General features: G+C 40.0%; 1 long non-coding RNA gene across 1 annotated transcript; it reads left to right on the plus strand.

Annotated features, from left to right (window-relative positions):
• The first annotated feature begins 5333 nt into the window (after positions 1-5333).
• On the plus strand, positions 5334-12750 carry LOC112660510 (uncharacterized). The gene is made up of 3 exons (XR_003136988.1): positions 5334-5782; positions 9560-10291; positions 11228-12750. It is a non-coding gene; the product is annotated as an uncharacterized LOC112660510 (long non-coding RNA).
• The last annotated feature ends 2912 nt before the right edge of the window (positions 12751-15662 follow it).

Genomic DNA, 15662 nt, shown 5'->3' on the forward strand with positions numbered 1-15662 from the left:
GAATAAATTCCCAGAATTCGGTGTTGAAGGCTTCCACCGCTTTGTATTTAGGATCCTAAGCACTATTGTCTGAATGGTTGGAAGACACATGTATTTTGCAATGTTCCCCGCACCCTCACCCCCAAATGAATTCTTCATCTTTCATAGGGTGATCTGTCCAGGCCTAGGTAGATTCTCTGGGAGATAATTTGGCAGGTAAATATGAAACCAAGACCATCTCTATTCCATTCCTTGTGAACTTCCAGACGGCATTACTGAGGACTCAGGCATAAAAGTTTAGAATCTGTGTCTTTGCCTGAATTTAATCATCTCCATCAGAATCCTTAAGGAATTACAATAACAGTGATTCATTCATAATTCACAATTTCCATTATCTTCTTTCTCCATCTAGTGTGGGGGGTAAAATTTATGGCTTCATTTACATTGTGTTCTATGAATAATAGAAGAAATATAGTAAAGACCCATGGAAATGTTCTCGCTACAGACGCACTTTGGAACACATCTGCATTACAATAGCCTTCGTACAGTGCAGGATCCACAGAGCTTGCAGCTGCGAAGGAAGCATTTCAAAGGGGCCATTCTCATTATACGGAGTCTTCTCTTTCTTTGAACTTCAAAGCAGAATGAGGAGACCTTAAATGATATGGGGTAGGTAAGTGATGAAATTGTAACTTCAGGTATAAAATCTCTTCGATTATGTGTATGGGGAAACACAGCCATCCAATGGAGCAAATATGTTTGCTCAGAATGCTATCTGGCTGGCAGGCAGGAACAAATTTAATCTTAAGATTTCTTTGAGCTATTGGGGCCTTTTTTTTTTTTTTTTTTTTTTGAGCTGTTGGGGCCTTAAAGATAATCTAGCCCAAAGCCCTTCTTTTGCAAATGGGCAAACCAAGGCATAGAGAAAGAAAATGACTTGCTCAGGGTCACAGGGTAAAAGGACGGTCAGGACACAAGTGGACTCCTCCCTCTCTGGGGCTCCTTCCAGTACCCGCATTTACCTTTGTTTTAAACACAAATCACCTGGCTCTGCGACACAGCCATAAAGCTAGAAGTAATCCTCTTGGAGAGGGATTTTTCAAACATGGAGCAAAGACATTTTCAAGGATTTCCCCCTAAATAATAATCTCTCGCAATGGAAAATCTTCACTGAAAACATTTTGAGATTTGAAGAAAGAAATTTGCCATACTTCTGCGATTAAGGGAATCTCATTTTTCTTCTCCCAAGGAATGACAATAAAGCTGATGAAAGACCATGCGACGTTCAGATTTCTCCCCTTGGGTCTAGCAGTAGCCCAGGGCAATACTTTATTACAGTTCCATCCACAGAAGAATAAAAACCAACCCAAATAGTATTTAAAAAATGGTCTGTCCTTTGAATCAATAGCTTTCCAGAGACCGTATGGAGCATGACCTAGCCAAGCCAACCCCCTTTCACATAGTAGAGGTTCAATGCATTTTTGTTGAAAAGATTAAATTCAAAAATGTACTTTTACTTGCAGTTTGTTGTAGGCTATACAGAGTCGTTTCTAAAACCTATTATGCTCATCCCCCCCCATTCCTGTGCCACGGTTCCTACTTCCCCATCTTTTCCTATTTTGCGTTTGAAGAAAATACACATCACAGAAAATCATTGCACAGAAACATTTTGGGAAGGATCTCTCGTTTCTTACAGAAGACTCCTATAGCATGCCCTGTCTCTAATTTTATTAAAGTAATTCAGATATCATGTTAGTAGGGAGGCCTTTTGTGGCTGGAAAGGGCAAGTGATATTAGTAGGCAAAACACATACAAATTCCACAGCGCTGTGATTCACAGATGCATATTCTCTGATCCAACATGTCTAATACATTTAGTCATGCACAATAAAAACCAAACAAAAGAAGCAACCACCGGCCTTTCACTGCCCACTTCCCACCCCAAGCTTTAAGGAATTCCTCTAGTTATGCGTACCCACAACAAAATAATGTGTCTCCTACTTCCCCCCAAATATGTAGGAAAGCTGGGAGTCCATTCACTCGAGGCAGGAAGACAAAGGAAAGATCACTTGGTTTACCTTCTTGTGCTAAGTGCTGACAACACCCTATTCCGGAAGTGAGCTCGTGATATAAAGAGAATTCTGGTATGTACCAAGAGAGAAGTGTCAAGCTAACAATAGTAACAAAATTAAATTTCTATAGCTTCCCAAATGACTGAGATCCAGTCTATTGCCCATTTCAAGAGTCCACCCTCCGAGTTAAATTCAGCCTGATTACGATACTTTTTGGTAAAACGACACTGCCTGCCTTCCTTCTCAGTGTCTGCTTTTTACACACCGGCTTGTTCTTCATTCAGTTAAGAATGAGATCTGTTTATTAAGCAGAGGACAAAGACCAGATTTTTGATATTGACTTGTATTCTTCCAGGCCTCTCTCCTTCCTATAAACTTTCTCTTCTTCCTGCCCCACCAGAATGGCGTGGGGGATGCGGCCGGTGGGGAATTAAACTTACACCTGCTTTGTTTCTGGACCCTGGTTCTTTTTGATCCGGTCACAGAGACTCAAGTTTGTCTGTCTAATTCTATTCTCACACTTCTCTTCTGAAAGAGACATGGATGCAAGATAAAGCTATCAACTTTATAAGAGCTAAGAGAGAGAGAGAGAGAGAGAGAGAGTTTCTGTTTGGTAGGGGCGCAATGCAATCTTTGCTTTTCTTTGGGCAATTGCCATTTTAGTTTATTTTAGTTTACTTTACGTATGTATTTATTCGGGGCAATGTAGTTAAGAGCAAGCAAGAGCAACTTGTAGCTAATGCCTAGGAAGTCCAGGCAAGATCGGCAACTTGGTGGCAGAAGGGTAGGCATAGAATATCCAGCCTGGGAGGGGAATCATGCTGTTCTAGGTCAGTGGTTTTCAAATAGGGGAGATTTCGCTCACCCTAGGGAACATCTGGCAATGTCTAGAGATGTAAATTTTCACAACTAGAAGCCAGGGATGCTGCTATACATTCTATTGTGTGCAGGACAGACCCACAACAAAGAATTATCCTACCTGACATGTCAATAGTGCTGCAGTCGAGAAAGCCTGCTCTGGATCAAGTCTTACCTGGACTACTGTGTCTGATTCGGAGTCTAACATTTTAAATAAAGATCTGGCCCATTTGGAGCTTGTCCCACAAGGGTGGCCAGGAAGTGGGGGTACTGGAAATAGTATCAAATAAGATACCAGGAAAGAGACAAAAACTGTTTCATCCAGAGAAAAGGAGATTCAGGAGACACAGGAGTTTGTTCTGCTAATTCAGAGATTGAACTGAAAGTCACAGGGAGAGAGATTTCGGCTTAAGTAAGGAGGCCATTTTGTTTATTTAAGAATTTATTTATTTGAGAGAGAGAGAGAGAGAGCACGAGCAGAGAAAAAGCAGAGGGGGAGGGGCAGATAGAAGGGGAAAGAATCTCAAGCAGACTCCCTGCTGAGGGTGGAGTCCCATGCCAGGCTTGATCCCTTGATTCTGAGATCATGACCTGAGCTGAAACCAAGAGTCCAGCGCTTAATGGACTGAGCCACCCAGGGGCCCAAAGGAAGCCATTTCTAACAAAGTTACTGGGACTAGACTAGGCTTCCTTGTGAAGTAATGATTTCCCTGCTCCTGGTTAGGTTGAAGTTGATGCCATAAGAATGTAATTTCCCTGAGAGTAGCCAAAGTCTGCTTGTCTCCCCCACTGTATCCCCCCATGGACTGGCAGAAAACTCAAGATGTAGTTGGATACCTAGTGAATGGCTATTGCATGAACAGTATTTTGATTCTTTATCAAAGATTTCATGGAGGACATTTAAGATTAGAGAGACCCCAATTTTTACTATTGGTTTGACTTTATATTTCCTTAGGAACTATATTATCTGAATTTTAAGACAACAGTAAATAGAACTGAGAGATAGCAGAACTCAATGTAACAATTTGAAGCTTCACCTGGTGATTTCATTTTTGAAGAATCTGAATTCCTGTATAACCATGCATTGACACAAAAGGTGGGTCCCACTTTCAACCACTCCAATATTGTAGACACTCCATAAAATATGCATTTTAAATCTTATATTAAAGTATTACATGTGAATGGAGAAGTGTACCTGAGACATGTCTATAACCTGTTGAACTTATTTAATTTTATTTTTCCAGCTTTATTGAGATATAATAGATATAATGTGTAAATCTTTTTTTTTTTTAGTGTTTTGTTTAAAATAGGCTACATTTATTTTTTTTTTGACATTTTTTTATTGGTGTTCAATTTACTAACATACAGAATAACCCCCAGTGCCCGTCACCCATTCACTCCCACCCCCCGCCCTCCTCCCCTTCCAACACCCCTAGTTCGTTTCCCAGAGTTAGCAGTCTTTACGTTCTGTCTCCCTTTCTGATATTTCCCACACATTTCTTCCCCCTTCCCTTATATTCCCTTTCACTATTATTTATAATGTGTAAATCTAAGGTGAGGGTGATCCTTTGATACACATGGATATTACAAATTGATTGCCATTATAAGGTTAGTTAACAGGTCTTTTACCTCATATAATTACACATTTATTTTCTGTTGTAATAACATTTAAGATTTATTTTCAGGGCAGCCCGGGTGGCTTAGCAGTTTAGCTCTGCCTTCAGCCCAGGGCGTGACCCTGGAGACCCCAGATCAAGTCCCATGTCAGGCTCCCTGAATGGAGCCCGCTTCTCCCTCTCCCTGTGTCTCTGCCTCTCTCTCTCTTTCTGTTTCCCATGAATAAATAAATAAAATCTTTAAAAAAAAACACATTTAAGATTTATTTTCTAAGCAACTTTCAAGTATGTAATACAGTATTATTAACCATAGTCATCATACTGAGTATTAGATCTCAAACCTTATTCATCTTATAACTGGAGGTGTATGCCCTTTGACCATACAGTTTGTTGAGCTTTTATAGATTGAACATGCCCATGCCTCTGCTACCCACATTGAAAAACTGAACATTTCTTGCACCCTAAACTTCCATTTGTGTTTCCTTCTGGTCACCCAAAAGAAGCCACTATTCTGGTTTCTAACAGCATTGAATACTTGGACCTATTTTTGTACTTTATAGAAAAGCATCAGTGTATGTTCCCTTTGTTTCTGTCCTTTTTCATTCAACTCTAGGAGATGCATCCAAATTCTTATGTGTCCTTGTAGATTGTTCATTGTCATTACTGAATAATATTCTATTGTGTAAGTCTACTGTAAATTATTTACCTATTCATTGGTGATGGCCATTTGAGTACTTTCCAGTTTTGGACTATTATGAAGAGGGATGATATAAACATTCTAGAACAGGCTGCTATTACCATTCTAGTTACTATGTGTTGCTATGTACAAAGCCACAACAACAAACCAACAATGATGTGTTATTTCATATGATTTTGTGGGTTGGCTTGGCAGTTCCTCTGCAGGTTCGTTCTGGGCTCACCCTGCTACTGTATTCAGTTGCACTAGAAGGTTCAAGACAGCTTCCCTCTCATGTGGCAGCTGTTGTTGGCTACCAGCTGAGGCATCTTGCATCTCCTTCATATGATTCTCCACCTTGAGCAGGCTGGGCCAGCTTTTTCAAGTGACAATCTCAGAGTGATGTCCCAAGAGGGTGAAAGGAACAGCTGCATGACGTTTTGAGTTTGGAGCTATGGAACTGGCATACCGTCATGTCTACTGCATGGCCATTCCGAATTCAAGAGGTTGGGACATAGACACCACCTTTAGGAGAAGCTGCTGAATATTGTGGCCATGCTCCAAAATTGATCACAACATCTGGTGACTATGTTATACATTTCTCTTGTTGCTGAGTCATAGGTTGGTAGATGTCTTCAAAAACTTTTTTTAAGTTGCCCAATTTCTATTCCCACCAGCTTGCATGGGAGTTGAGTTTTCTTTACCTCTTTGCCAATACTTGGTGTTGTAGGAGCACATTTTATTTTATAAAGCTTCTTTTCTAATCGAGTCAATGTGAAAGAACATCTAAATTGTCGGCTACTCTCATATGCAAATTTAAACTTCATTTTCAAAATGTATTTTGGATGCAGCTAAAAATTTAAAAACCTCCCTGAAACCTTCCATCCTCTTCTGGTTAAAGCAAAGGACCCACATGTTTCTCTGTAACACTCTGTAGTGTTAAAAGACACAACCACTCACAATTTTTTTCCCCTTCTAATAATAAGCATTTTTGTCTCTTCAGTCCCTGGGAAGATTCTAGATACCTTGGGCCACTCTTTCAGCTTAGGTGTAATCTGTGAAACATTCCAAAGTCTCTATCTTTCAATCAATCAATCAATCAATCAATCAATCGGAAGGCAGGCAGGCAGGAAGGAAAAGGGCTTTCAGACTAAAGTACTTGTGGTTCATACCACCAGTCTTTGTGTGTAGCCAGGCATGAATATTAGTCCTCAACTCTGATGCATGGGAAATGTAAGGTTGTTTTTTTTTTTTTCATAATCAAACTTTTCTGCTTCTTGAACTTCTATTCTGAGAAGGAAGGTTGGTGGTGGTGGTGGGAGCTGATGGCACAGAATTTCCATCAATCCAGGGTTGGTTCTGCCTCTCCCTAAACATTTCTCGTGGAGCTGTCTGGTTTGTTGGGCCCCTACTCATGTTACAGCTCTTGTAGAGAAGGATATTGAGTCGTGGACCCTCAAAGCTCAAGTATTGGCTTCTGCTGAGATGGTCCCATCTAGCCTGAGTCATTGATCCAGGCTGCTGTGTTGCCTTTCACTTCTAGAAGCCCAGCATTTCCCGCTTTTATCTTCATGAGCTATTTCTGCAACCTATTTGGGAGCATGAACAACATTTGATTGCTCTCAGGTTCCTTTCTCCAAGGGCAACTTGCTGACTTTGTTCAAGGACTTCATGGGGTAGAAGCTTCTTTTATTCTCACATTTCTTTGTGCTGCAAGAAGCCCCACTTGGGATGCTTCTTTGTCACATAGGATACTTCTCTATTTGTTGACCACCTCTCTAGGCATCCATCTGTCCTTGAACTCACTGGATTCAGCTTTGGAAGTGGGGAAAAGCCAAGCTGAGTTTGAGGAATTACAATGGACTCTGTCTTTTCTTGCATCCTGAATTCCAAACACATTGAGAAGGATAAGCAGTTGGAGAACATCACTCATCCATTTATTCAAATAAATACTTCTTGAATGACTACTATATGCCAAGGAAAGCTGGTATTTGAGAACGTGACTTACGTCTGTGTGAACAGTGAGTTTATAACACAGTGATGGTCAGTTTTAGTATCCGCCCAGGTAGACTGTAGTACACAGTTATTCAGTCAAACACTAATCTAGGTGTTGCTGTGAAGGTGTTTTGCAGATGTGATCAACATTTACAATCAGTGGACTTTATAAAAAGGAGTTTAACCTAGGTAATCTGGGTGGGTCTGATCTGATCAATTGAAAGGACTTAAGAACAGAACTGAAGTTTCCCTGAAGAAGAAGCTATGAAGCCTGTGGACTGCAGCATCAGCTCCTGCCTGAGAGTTCCCAGGGTGACCAGCCTGCCCTATGAATGCTGGACTCTTCTAGTTAGCTCCCACAACTGCATAAGCCAATTCCTTGCAATAAATATCTGTCTGGTGGAACCCTGACTGATTCACACATGTACACTTTAGTCACAGGCAGTCCTAGCCGCTAGAGCAATGAAGAAAGATGTTTCCAGTAGGTGGCCAGCATACACAAAGGAGATAGGAAGAGTGGGAACTAGGGATTAACTACCTCTTCTTTTCCCACCTCTCCGTCCTCTGGGGCTGGTGACAGAGGGGCAGAGAGAGGCCAGGCTGTTACGCAAAGTAGATCCTTCATCTTAGAAGAAAGAGAGTCTTTTTTTTTTTTTTTTTTTTTGAAAGAGAGTCTTCTCTCAGTTTCTCAAACACTTGAGGAAAAACAAAGATGTCAGGGACTGTTAGAGAAAATTTAATTTTACATACCCAAATTATAAAAAGTTTGAATATTAGATCTGCCTTATTTTACTAGCTGAAGTACTTCTGATGAAATTATTGCCTTTGATCAAAATGCTCACTGAAAGAGCTCAAATTTCAGTCTTCTTTCCTCTGTAGCATTTTATGTAGAATGTTAGCCATAATATTACAATCTAATAAGATGCCAATTATAATCCAAACTTTCAAATAGTTGTTTAACTAAGTCCAAGACATCATACTATAAATACTTGTACAATGCATTTTAAATCAATCCAGTCAAGTCCTCATATAATGTGCTGACCAGAGGAAACTAGATTTTCAGGTCAAGAGTCACAACCATATATTTTTTTCCTTAAGTCTACTTTTTTCTTTCTTTCTTTCTTTCTTTCTTTCTTTCTTTCTTTCTTTCTTTCTTTCTTTCTTTCTTCTTTCTTCTTTCTCTTTCCTTCTTTTTCTTTCTATCTCCTTTCTTTTTTCTCCTTAAAGATTTTATTCGTTTATTTGAGAGAGAGAGAGAGAGCACAAGCAGGATGTAGGGGCAGAGGTAGAGGTAGAGGGAGAAGCAGACTCCCAGCTGAGCAAGGAGCCCAATGTAGGGATCAATTCCAGGACCATAGGATCATGACCTGAGTTGAAGGCAGACACTTAATGGACTGAGCCACCCAGGCATCCCAAGTCTACATTATTTCTGTGTGTTGCACATCTGGAGTCACACAGACCTGATTTTAAGTCCCAGTTATGTCTCCTATCAGTTCCGTGTCTTTGGGTAAATTAATCTGAGCTTTGGTTTGCATATCTTTTAAGTGGGGATGATGATTGTGTCTTACTTAAAACAGGGTTGTGAGGAGTAAGTGAATAATATATGCAAAGTGCTTAATGGGACATCTGAGTAAAGATGGTATTTGGAATTCATACATTTTACTTACCTATTTTCATTTTCTTCTTAATACCACTAAAATAATATAAAAAGTGTTTTGTTTTGAATGAATGAATGTGAGGGGAGACAGTGGCAAGAAATGTTTGGAAGCCATTAATGGAGAAATAGAATGTGGTAAGTCACTTACCATGACTTAGCATGCCTGAAAAAACAGAATCACAACCTTGTAATGTGGAAAGCTAAAAATTAACTTGATTCAAACCATAGACCCGAAGGCTTGAGATCAGGAACATAAGATGGGGTGAGGCAGAGGATCAGAATCCAGAAAGATTGATTGAAAGCCTGTATAAGAACTGTTCAAGCCTCAAATCCCCTTCCCAGTGGCATCCAGCCAGAACACTGTCCCTCTTTCATTTCAATAAAAGACCTGAAGTTTATTTTTTGGAGAGGTTAAAGCAGAAGGTCTCTGGATTGGTGGGTCTGTCATACCTGAAGATGGGGTTACCCTACTGAAAAAAACAGGGTTTAAGTGAATGAATGTATTCTGGTTGCTAAGACCCTCAACGCTCTCTTACCTCAGCTTCCATAAATGACATTCAGGCCTTTTTCCTTTCTAGGAGATGAAAGGAGTCTTTTGAAGGAAATGGACATGGTTTGTGGATGTTTTGCAAGGAAGCAGTCCAGCCAGATCACCTTAGTCTTGCTGAGAGCTAATCTGTTTTTTCTCCCCTCACTCTTTAATACAGCAGAAAACTGGACTACCAGACACAAGAGAAAACTTAAACATTGAAAGATAGCAATAAAAGTGAGCAACAACGCTAACAAAACCATCTGGTTAAAAAAATGGAAACCATGTAGGGAAAAGAAACCAAGAAAAGCATCCTTTTATTACTGTATACATAAATGAAGAACAGGATGCTTTAAAAAAGGAGCATTTAGAAAACAAAATGGAACCCTTGATAATTAAAAATGAGAGCAGAAAGAGAAAATCAATAGGAGAGCTTGAAGATGATGCTGAGGAAAATCCAAGAAAATCTCCTGGAAGGTAGAGTGAAAAGATGATAGAGAGTAAAAAAAATTTACAGAACCAGTCCAGGAAATATATATGAACAATGGGGTTCCAGGAAGAGAACATTGAGGGTTTGTTTAATTGAAGAACATTTCTTAGAAGTCAAGAGTGAATTCTCAGATAAGAGCCACTGAGTTATCAGCACAGTGGTTTGGAAATAGACCTACACCAGACCTGCCTGTCTTAGAACACCAGGGGAGAAAGAGAGAGAGAGAGACAGAGAAAGAGAGAGAGAGAGAGAGAACACATCAAGAATCAGAATGGTTTCAAGCTTCTTAGCAGTCATACTGGATGTTGGAAGACAATGGAAAAATGCCTTTAGAATTTGAAGAAACTTTGTTCCTACTTGGAATTTTACACATAGCCAATCTACTAACCAAGTATGAGAGTGGAATACAGATGTTTTTTGGTAAGCAATGTTTAAACAATTTTATCTCCCACATTTCCTTTCTCAGGAAGCTGCTGGAAGGTGTGCTCCCTGCAAAGGAGGGAATAAACCAGTAAGGAGGAAGACATGGGATTCAGGAAAGAGGTGGAAGTCCAACACACAAGAGAGGCAAAGGGAGTGCACAGGAGGATGTGGAAGGGGGATCCCAGGATAATAGCTGTGCACCAGGCCTAAAAGGAAACCAATTCTGGTGGGAACATATCAGAGGACTGCCACGAAAGATTCCTGCAAGAATGCAAATTGATAGAATATCAATCATCTAAATATTTTGAAAAGAGATTTAGACAAAAGACAGAGAGTTTGGAGTTGAATTAGTGGTAAGTTCACAGAAAAAAAAAACAAATAAGGAAACAAGACAGTTATCTGTAGGGAAACTAAAATTTGTACAGGAAAGAAACATAATTATTAGTTTGCTCATGACTCAGCTGTGAACAGCCTTTGCATAGTCGTAATGTCAACAGTGCATATTGATCTAGCAAAATTACAAAATAGTTCTATTGGGAAGTTGGGGGAATGGAAGTTGTACTGGGAAGTGTGTGGTATGGGGGGGGGGAAGTGAATAAAGGCTCAGCTGTCATCATCCAGAGGAGAAGGGAAATAGGTAATGTCAAAAACTGAAAAATAAAGATGTGATCCTGAGTATGTTGTTTAGAGATGTGAAGGTAAATCCCTAGATAATGTCTTCAGAGAGTTGAAAATGGTGGCCTCTGGGGAAGACAAGTGGGGCAAAAAATAGGGAGTTGTTGAGTTTTGCATAAACTTGTACAACTCTTGGCTCTTCCAATGTGTGCCTTTATATCTTTGATAAACATGAAATTTTAAGAAGTCTTAGCACAGTGCTGGTTGTGTAATGAGTCTTCAATAATTAGCTCTTATCATTAATTTTATTACCCCTAGTGTATCAACCCTGAGCAGATGTGAAAGGAAGCAAGGAGGAACTTCCTTGATGCAGAACAATTCAATCTCTGTGTGAGATCTCAGCAGTTTTCTTCATGCTGATCTCATTACTGAATTTCGGGGGAGCAGTGGAACCCTACGATACCTCCAAAAGTTAAAGGAAAGACATAAAACCACAGTCATTGAGTGTCAACTCTGTGCATGGGATTGTGGCCCTCATGTACATGATGTCATTTACCCTTAAGACCACCTGATAAGTATATCAAGTTATAAGTATCATCATGTCCATTTGACAGTCGAGGAAGATCAGTCCTGGAAGACTTAAGTAGAATTTGCTGCTCACCTCGTGGTTAAGATCGGAGCAGATCTGGGAGTTGAGTTGACTAAATCCATGCTGCTCCCTCATCATAGCCATTCATGGCCTCAAAAAGTATGTAGGCGAAATCTTGGGTGACAGTTTCATAAAAGATTCATGAGGGGAGTCCGGATGTTTGGAGGACAGGTGTAACTGGCAAGGTCTCACTACTTCAGCACTGTCTTGCCAAGAGCAGACCTCTAGGCGGGATGCCCTGGAAGCTGACCCAGCAGGCTGCCCTTCTGTTCTTGCAGTCTGCGGAGAGCCCAGTCCTGCCAACTCTAGACCCACAGAACCAGTCTGCTGTTTTCTTAATCTTTTACATTCCTCCTGATGGAACAACTTGGTCTCCTTCCCTCCTGAGTAGACAGGTGAAGGCTGAATGGAAACAGAGCCTTTCGTTCTCCTGTTCAGAATGTAGGTGCCATTGAAGCCAGTGGCTTGAGTTACAAGGGTGGCAGAGGGCTGACTACCTTCCAGGGGCACAGGACAGTGAAGTGAGACCCTGAACACAGGGTCCCATGTTGTCATTCCTCTGCTTGAACTACAGTCCAAGTGATCACTGCTGGTGGAATTGAAGTTTGGACTACTCAACTTAGAGTTGTACAGGGATAGATGCTTATCTTTGAAAGTACTGCATGAGTTAGAATACATGTGGGAGAGGTGGCACGCTTGCAGAGGCTCAGAGGGTGTGTTTGCTGCATGAACTTCTTACAAAAGTGTGGGCAGGATTAAGGAACCTCAACAAAGAATGTTGAAGCTCCTAGGCCGGTAACAGAAAGGAGTTTTGAAGGGGCTTTGGATGGGAGAATTCACTAGACCTAGAGAGCTATAGGTAGAGGAGACAGCTGTCCAACACATCTATGATTATAGATTGAGAGATATAATCACCTTCCAACCTGTACTGGAAAGGAGCAAGTCCTGGAAATAAATACTCCAATGTTACTCCTCCTACCCTCAGATTCCCTGCTGGTGCCTTCCCTTGATTGAATCCAATTAGAAGCCAGAGGGCAAGGAAAGGTGTTCACATGGTCCCTAAAAGTCCACCTCCTACAATCAAGCAAGGTGAAGAAGGGTGGAGAATGGGTTTGGAGGGCGCAGAAAGAGACAATCCAACAGAGGTATAAAAAATAAAACAAAGAGTCACCCATGATCCCTGCTTATATAACATCAGTGCTCGCCCTCTTAACTGTGTCTTGGTGATTGTTTTGGTTTTCCTCCCCCCTTTACGCGTCTTTGCCACACTGTAGATCCAGCGCGCCAAATGGTGCCAACTCTTCTCAAGGAGACGAGCACTCATAGCAAGTATATTTTTATTGTGAAGACATCTGCACCTTCTTGCCAGCCAAAAATAACATATGGAAACGTTTCCCACATTTTCACCAGGGGGCACTCACTCCTTTCCCATGGATGGCTAGAAATGTTTTTTTGGAAGTATTTGCTGGCCAAAATAGAATCCTTTTTGTAGCCACAGTGAATGTTGGAATCAGCTCTGTCCCGAAGTAATTTCTGGCCAAACAGTGTTTCTGTTTAAAATAATATGACTGGACTCAAAGTATGCCTTCTTGGTAAATGTTTAAAATCCAACTTGCATGTTCCATTTGGAAAATACTTTGGGTCTAAACACTGCCTTACTCTTCTGCCACTGAAATGAACAAAATGAAGAAGACTTTGGGAAGATAATCTACATGCTTCATTTGTAGGTATATTTTCAGAGCCAAAAGTTCAACCAATCAAAGCAGAAGAGCAAATTGTCTCTTTGGGGGCTGCCTTGTAACCCATCCCCATGATTCATTCTGATGGATAAATGGAGCTTCCTAGGGGAAACATGTTTTCTCAAGTATAAATTCTCCCGAACAGAAAGGCATTTGTTTGGTATCATATCAATCCTATTTAGCTATTAGGTATGAAAGTGACATACTCTGTCAAAGGAACCATGCAAACAGTTGAGTAATAAAGCAATGTATGGGGAGTGAGTGGGAGGCCTCAGATGCATATTTATAAGCCTCCTCTTAAAAGTATGGATTGTGTTTGAGATTTGAAAATAATTATAGATCTTTGATTCCTTTTACATGAGCATTATATTATAACTACAGGGAAATAGAAATACATATTAAAATATTCAAAACGCACAATGATGGGAAAAATTGGCTCCTATTACTCGATTGGAGTCTTGTTATAGAGACCAGTTGGTCTGCCAGTGAACTGATCAATCAAAGGGACAGATTCAAATTGGTTCGTCTCAATAAAAAACCTTATCCTGGAGTCTGGAGACTACATGGTGTAATGAATAAGAGCAAAAGTTTTGGCATAAGATCAATCTGGATTCGAATCCCAGCTCCATCATTTCTTATCTTTGTAACCTTGGGAACATCATTCAACACTTTGAGCCTTAGTATTCTGGCATATAAAATGGGGGAAGTTATAGCATCTACCTAAATAAAGATTGATGTCAAGATTGAGACCACCACCCAAGTGTCTGGCAAATAAAAACACTTAACACTTAATGAATATTGTCATTATTTTTATAATAAAACAATTGCATCAAAATTTATAGATAATACATTATAAAAAATCATCACATGCATTGAAATAATTCATTGCTGTTTTTTTTCCCCAATTAACTTTAGTAGCCAGCTATGGTAGTGCTAATTAGTTATTTAAAAAACAACAGCTGTTTGAGTGAATTTACTGTCATAAAACATAGGATCCCGGAGCTGGGAGGACTAACAGATTCATCTCATCCAAACTTCTTTTAAGATGAAGGGAATGCTTTTAAAAATCTTTTAAGTAAAGCTGGCTTGTCTACATAGCCACAAATTAAAAGTATGGGTAAATGATTGCAGTTCCTCATTGATTCAAAAATTATAATTTATACATTACCTCTTTTACAAATCAGTGAGTGAGAGGAAGTATGATTTCTTTTTATTTTCTGTATTTCAGATGACTGTTGCATTTACTGTCACTGCTTTCTGTAGAATTTTGAAACATGCCAGTGAGTCTCTTATTTCAGATTTTTACAGACAATTAAAAATGAAATTTGATTACAGAATTCTTTTATGACATGTGGGGCAAAGTTATCTTGTAGCGAATAAGCAAAGGAGAGCAAACAAATAAGCACCATCAGTGGTGGCTGGTCGATCAGCTTAAATAGTATTAATTAATTTTGAACATACTCTTCTACTACAGCATGGGGAGGATTGAGAAGAATGAGGTTTTTTGGGGTCTGCTCAGTTGATAGTCATATGTTTTCATGCCTCTCTATGGGGTGGGAAAGAGCACAACTAGCCCACATGGTCCCATCTTAAATAGATATGAATCCCAGTCCAGCTTATTTTTTGTATTAGTAAAAGCAAAACTACTTTTGCTAATAGACTAATAGAGTAATTAGACTTTTGTTTAATTGACTGGTGTAAGGCTGATTTTTTTTCTTTCAATATGATCTATTCTGTCCAAGGTTTCATATATTCTAGTCTTGTTTGACCTTCTAATTTGGCCACTTGGCCATTATACTTTTCAGGGAACCTATTCACAGAAAATATGTTGACTATTCCCATGCAGCATCTGTTATGCTAAACGCCAAGTAATGGACAGAGTTAAGATTGCAGCATAATGTATTTGTAATTATAATTTCTTTTTTTTTAGGATACTCTATTTTATTTTATTTTTTAAATTATAATTTCTTTTTAAAAAATATTTTATTTATTGGGGCATCTGGGTGGTTCAATGGTTGAGCATCTGCCTTTGGCTCAGGGCATGATCCCAGGGCCCTGGGATCGAGTTCTGCATCGGGGCCTCCCCCATGGGGAGTCTGCTTCTCCCTCTGCCTGTGTCTCTGCCTTTCTTTGTGTGTCTCATGAATAAATAAATAAAATCTTTGAAAAGAGAGAGAGAGAGCATGAGTGAGAGGAGTAAAGGGAGAAGGAGAGAGACAATCCCAAGCAGACTCCACAACCAACATGGAGCCTGATCCTGGGCTTGATCCTAAGACCTGAGATCGTGCCCTGAGCCAAAACCAAGAGTCGGATCCCTAACCAACTGTGCCACCCAGGCACACCTGTAATTACAATTTCTTAATAA

This window comes from Canis lupus, chromosome 2 (assembly GCF_003254725.2).
Source record: "Canis lupus dingo isolate Sandy chromosome 2, ASM325472v2, whole genome shotgun sequence".
Taxonomy (NCBI): Eukaryota; Metazoa; Chordata; class Mammalia; order Carnivora; family Canidae; genus Canis; species Canis lupus.